The following is a 6,000-nucleotide window of genomic DNA, read 5'->3' on the forward strand; positions in this document are numbered from 1 at the left end:
TCAGGAGAGGGTATGACAGAAGAAAAGGAAATTGTTATCAAAAGAATAAGAAAGCAATAATTGAAAATGTTCTAAATGATGTTTTAAACTAAAATTTGAGCATTTGTATGTTATTACCCACTTTAAAAGTCTCTCCTGTTCGAATTGAGCGAGCATCGAGTGGGGAAGCATCGAGTGGGGGAGCATCGAGTGGGTTTTTTTTTTTGCGACAGATCTGGGCGAGCATCAAGTTCTTCACAGTGGTGGAGTTCTGGATCGGATCGAGGACCGGATCAAGACTTGAATCGAGTTTGATTGAGGATCAAGTTCTGGATCGGATTGAGTTATGAACCAAATCGAGTTTTTCACAGTGGGGACGAGTTCTTCACAGTGGGGATCAATGATCAAGTTTTGGACCGGATCGAGGATCAAGTTCTAGACTGGATTGAGTTATTCAGTGGAGATGAGTTCTTCACAGTGGGGATTGAGGATCGAGTTTTGGACCGGATTAAGAATCGAGTTCTAGCAAATACAATTTATGGTATGCAGAGGTCATTCTCTCCATCATTGTAGTTAACTTTATGGCCCATCCTACCTTTGAGCTTTAACCTCGATAAAAAGATATAAAAATGAAGACATTCTGCTGCAACCCTCAAAACATTCTATCACAAGAACCCATAAATCTTGTTGAACTTTTGTTATGTTTAACATCATCAAAAAAATGAAATGAATTAGGAGAAGTGGAAGAAATTTTCCTCTGAAAATAATTGAAAATTAAGTATTACCACGATTTGAAAAGTTCTAAAGATGTTCAACTAAAATAGCCACCATGCCTATGAATCTAGAGGTATAGTTCCATGAATAATATAAAAAAATCAAACAAAGAATAGAGCATTTAAGACATAAATATCTAATTTATATATATATATATATATATATATATATAAAACCTAATAATTTGTATGGTAGAAGAAGAGCCACGGACCTTTTCCTTTAGTTAGATTTGAATCGAGGTTTCTTGAAAATCAAGGCGATGATGAGGGTGTCGTCATCGCTTTGCACTTCTTCTTCTGCGATTTCGCCAGGAAATTTGGGAGCGATGGAGCATGGTCGGGCTTCTAACAATGAAAGTTTAGGTTTTTAGAGGAAGAAGGTTTGGTTTTTGTGTGAAAAGATAAGAAAAGGAAAGGAAAGATGCGAAAGGAAAAACAAACTCTTCTACATACTGATTGAGCTTTATGCCCGTTGCTTCCAAAATTTGAACCTCCCAAATTTCATTTTTTAACAATTGAGCGCTTTTTTTATGTGTGAGATTTCATAGCCTATTTTCTGAAAGGCTATCTACCAAATCTATGATAACTCCTATTTCTTGTGGTGTTTAATGGAGCTTTGAGGACCTGATCTCTAACAAAATGAAAGTCGATTTCAATATGTTTTGTCCGAGCATGAAAGACCAGATTGGTAGCTAATACTCCGAGACTAAGATTGTCACACCACAGAATTGGCTTAGTGGAAGATCGCATACCCATTTCATCGAGTAATTGTTGTAGCCATATAATTTCGAATGAGATGTGAGCGAAGGCTCGATATTCAGACTGGGTGCTAGATCTTGCAACTGTCATTTGCTTCTTTGATGACCATGAGAAAAGATTATTGCCCACGAAGACACAATAAGCAATAATTGACTTATGATTGTCCAAATTAGAGGCCCAGTTGGCATCAAAGAAAGCTTTGACATTTAGATAAACTATTGGTTGAAAAATAATTCCAAAATACTAAGTGCCCACTGATGTAGCGAAGGACACATTTCGTGGCTTGCCAATGAGCACCGATTGGTTTTTGTAGGAACTGACTCAAGTAGTTGATGACATATTCAATGTCCGATCGAGTATTGGTTAGATATTGTAAGGCACCAATAGTACTTCTGTATATAAATGGATCATCAAGAAGTATGCCATCAACTTTGGATAGATGTTTCGCTTGAGCATTGATGCGTGAAATTATGATGCAATGGTGTGAGTATGCAATGATGTGTGTGTTATACGATGAACATGCAAGTTTTCCTAACAAAGCCCGAGTATAAGCCTTCTTAGGTTTTCTGGTAAGTCCAGGGTCGAACAAAGGGACTACTAAGTAGATATGCGACAAACTCTTTGATTCTATTACGGTGGTGAAAAAAAAGTGGATAGTGTTTTGTTTTAGATTTTTCCTATGCGACAGAGTTGACCGCGGAGTGAGGAAAGTGTAGAGTTACAATAAGTATGCAATGAAGGGGTTGAAAAGGGGTTTAGCTAACATTTCCCAAGATTGTGCACAAGTTATGCGATCAAGCTATACACAAATAACAGTACTACATTTCTCAATGCAAAATGCCATAATTCCTAATTCTAGGACGCATGCGATGTATATGCAAAAACTGTCGATAGAACTTATGTCTAAGTCTATATTCTTGCTTATGCGATCTAACACACATAAGACAAGGTGACCACATACAACCATATCCTATTTCTAGGGCACATGCGATGTGTAAATAGCAATAGAACTTATGTCTAAGTTTTTACTCTTGCTTATGCGATTCTAATCTGACTCTCCCAAGCCTAAATTTTGTCTTTAGACTACTCTCCCAAGTATGTCCAAAGGGTGAATGATGCATACATAAGACAAGATGATCGCATAAGATGTAAATCTTAAGTCATGCTAGCTAAGTACTTCTCAACCCATTCAGAAATTTAGCTACTCATGCATGGTGTGGAGAGATTGAACATGAATTGAAATGAAGTTTCCATTTTCTGCAATTAAAGTACTGAATACAAAATAACAAATGGATTTGAGAGACAATAAGCCCGATAAGCAATGTCTTGCTTCCCGTGGCCTTTTACACTGCTCTTTATCACTTCAACTCTGTTGTAAATGTGGATTCTTACTCTCGCAAGGGTTGGCCCTCTCTCCTTTGTATTGCTTTCCGGTAGTCTCTCAATCTGTCCGAGAGCGATTTCTCTCACCTTCGCTTCGTCTCCTTGCTCTCTCCGTCCTCTATGTATATGTATATGTACGTGTGTGAATCGATCCCCTCCCTTTCTCTCTGGCGGCATTCAGTATTTATAGATTTCAAGGTGAAGCAGCTTTTCCTGGCAATTATTGCAATGATGGGCGGCATTAAGTTCCCTACTCTGTTGCGCCATTAAAAGTCACTGAAAGTTCAATGTACTTGCTATAATGCGGCTTTTAACGGCTTGTCAACTGAATGCGGAATCGACCATTATCAGCATTACGTCCCATCATGATTTATTATGTTGTCGCCTTGATGCGAGGTCTTTATGCTATCACTTTTTTAAGAAACTTCTCATGATCGCATGACTTGCGATTACAACTTCAAGTGCGTTGTCGCATTGTGCCTTTGGACCGCAATTTCATAAGTGCCATCGCATTGTACCTGCACAAAATAGATAAATTAACTGCTTTTATGCGATGAGCACTCACGATCACAATTCCTTTTATTTTGGTGCTTTCAGACATGATATTGCCTATTTTACCATCACATTCTCTCATTATTTTACTTATTTGAGCTGTAATAACTTGTATTTCTACCAGTTATTAAGCACAAAGAGATATCGTGGGCTTCAGATCAGAAAGCTGCAGTTTATGAAACATATCATCAACATACTTTGCTTGGTTGATTAAAAGACCGTTTTCAAGGTTGTGAGCCTATATTCCTAGAAAGTATCAAAGTTATCAAAGATATTTTAAAGCAGACTATTTGTCTAGCATTAGAATCAGTCGATTAATTCTACCTGGGTCGTACTTATACATAGAAGACGGAGATGAGCTAGGAGATGAAGAAATCAAGAGATCAAGAGACTGCCGGAAAGCGCTACAAAAAAGAGAGAGGGCCAACACTTGCGAGGGCAAGAATATTCATCTGGACAGAGTTGGAGTGAAAAAAACAGTGTAAAAGGCCACAGGAAGCATGACATTGCTTACCGGGCTTCTTATCTCGAAATTCCATTTGTTATTTTGTATTCAGCACTTTATTTATGGAAAAATGGAAATCTCATTTCAATCTATGTTCAATCTCTCCACACTTTACATGAATAACTAAATTTCTGAATGGGTTGATAAGTACTTGGCTAGCATGACCTAAGATTTACATTTTATGCGATCATCTTGTCTTATGTTTGCATCATTCACCCTTTAGAGATACTTGAAAGAGTAGTCTAAAGATAAAATCTAGACTTGAGAGAGTAAGATTAGAATCTAGGCTTGAGAGAGTCAGATTAGAACCGCATAAGCAAGAAATAGAAACTTAGACATAAGTTTTATCGCTATTTACACATCGCATGCACCCTAGAAATAGGATATGATTATATGCAGTCACCTTGTTTTATCTGTGCAACATTCATCATCGCATAGGCAAGAATAGAGGCTTAGACATAAGTCCTATCGACTTTTTTGTATACATCGCATGCGTCCTAGAAATAGGAATTATGGCATTTTCATTGAGAGATGACGTGTTGTTGTTTGAGTGTAGCATGATCGCATAACTTGTAAGTAATCTTAGGCAGTGTTAGCTAAACCCCTCCTCAACTCGTTCATCGCATACTCATTGTAACTCTTGATTTCATCAACTCTTCATTTGAACTCCGTCGCATAGGAAATATTCTTAATCAAAACACCATTCAACTTATTTGTTTTCACCACCATAAGAGAATCAAAGTAACTGTTGCATATTTACACAGTAGTCCCTATGTTCGACCCTGGACTTACCAGGAAACCTAGTGAGGTTTATACTTGGGTCTTATTAGGAAAACTTGTATGTTCAACATATAACACATCACCACAAACTCACACCATAAACGCATCACAATTCATAACGCATCAAGTTTTTAGCGTCGTTGTTAGGGACTACGGCAGTGTATATTACACTAACAGTAAACCTTTTGATTTTCTTTGCAGCTTTTGACCTCTGTGCACTGCCATTCCTTTGGTAAGTGAAGAAAAAGGCGTCGCATGATCGAAGGACACATTCCTGAGCCCAACTACGATCCAGAGATTGAAAGAAGGTTCCGAAGAAGATAGAGAAACAACTACCGACAACAACAAGAAAGAAATCCCAGAATGGCGGAACAATCGGAAGAAAGAGCCGCAAATGCAAACAACATCATGGCAAACCCCATTTTCCTGGCAAATGAATGCAATAGACCCATCTGGGACTATGCATCACCTAACCTATATGATTTCTCCCTAGGAATCATGAGGCCAGCTTTAGATGGATCAAGGTTTGAGATGAAGCCGATTATGTTACAGATGATCCAGACAGCTAGATAGTTTGGTGGCGTGGCGAGGATTCATACGCCCATCTTCGGAGTTTCATTGAAATCTGTAACACTTTTGTGTTCCCAAATATCTCATGAGTTCGATTCGCACTTTTCCCATTTCGTTATGCGATCAAGCAAGGAAATGGGCATATTCCCCCGAACCAGGGGAGATAACTTCGTGGGAACAAGTTGTCAAGAAGTTCATGAACAAATAATTCCCTCCTACAGAGAATGCAAGAAGAAGGAAGTTAATTACAAATTTTGAACAAGAAATAGACGAATCGCTCAGCGACGCGTGGGTGAGGTTTAAGAAATTAGTGCATGATTGTCCGCAGAACGGATTACCAGACTGCCTCCAGATAGAGATATTCTACCATGGCCTAAATCCTTCATCACAGACAGCTGCCAATGTGGCAGCAGCTGGTGGTCTGCTTGATAAAACTTATGATGAGGCAAAGAATATCATTGATCGCATATCAAAGAATCATGAAGATTGGCAAGAGAGCAATCAAAGAATAAAACTTCGAGAAGGTAACGCAAACAATGGGGCCATCATATCTCTACATAATCAAATGAATGCGATGATTGATCTGTTACAGGGTATCACAATCAACAACCCTGGAACGCAAAAAGGGCAGGTTAACGCAATTGAACAGACGAGCACGAGTTGTGCTACTTGTGGAGAATCGCATCCGATTGAAGAATG

The sequence above is a fragment of the Benincasa hispida genome, chromosome 8 (assembly GCF_027475165.1).
Source record: "Benincasa hispida cultivar pf3 chromosome 8, pf3_genome.v1.1, whole genome shotgun sequence".
Classification (NCBI taxonomy): domain Eukaryota; kingdom Viridiplantae; phylum Streptophyta; class Magnoliopsida; order Cucurbitales; family Cucurbitaceae; genus Benincasa; species Benincasa hispida.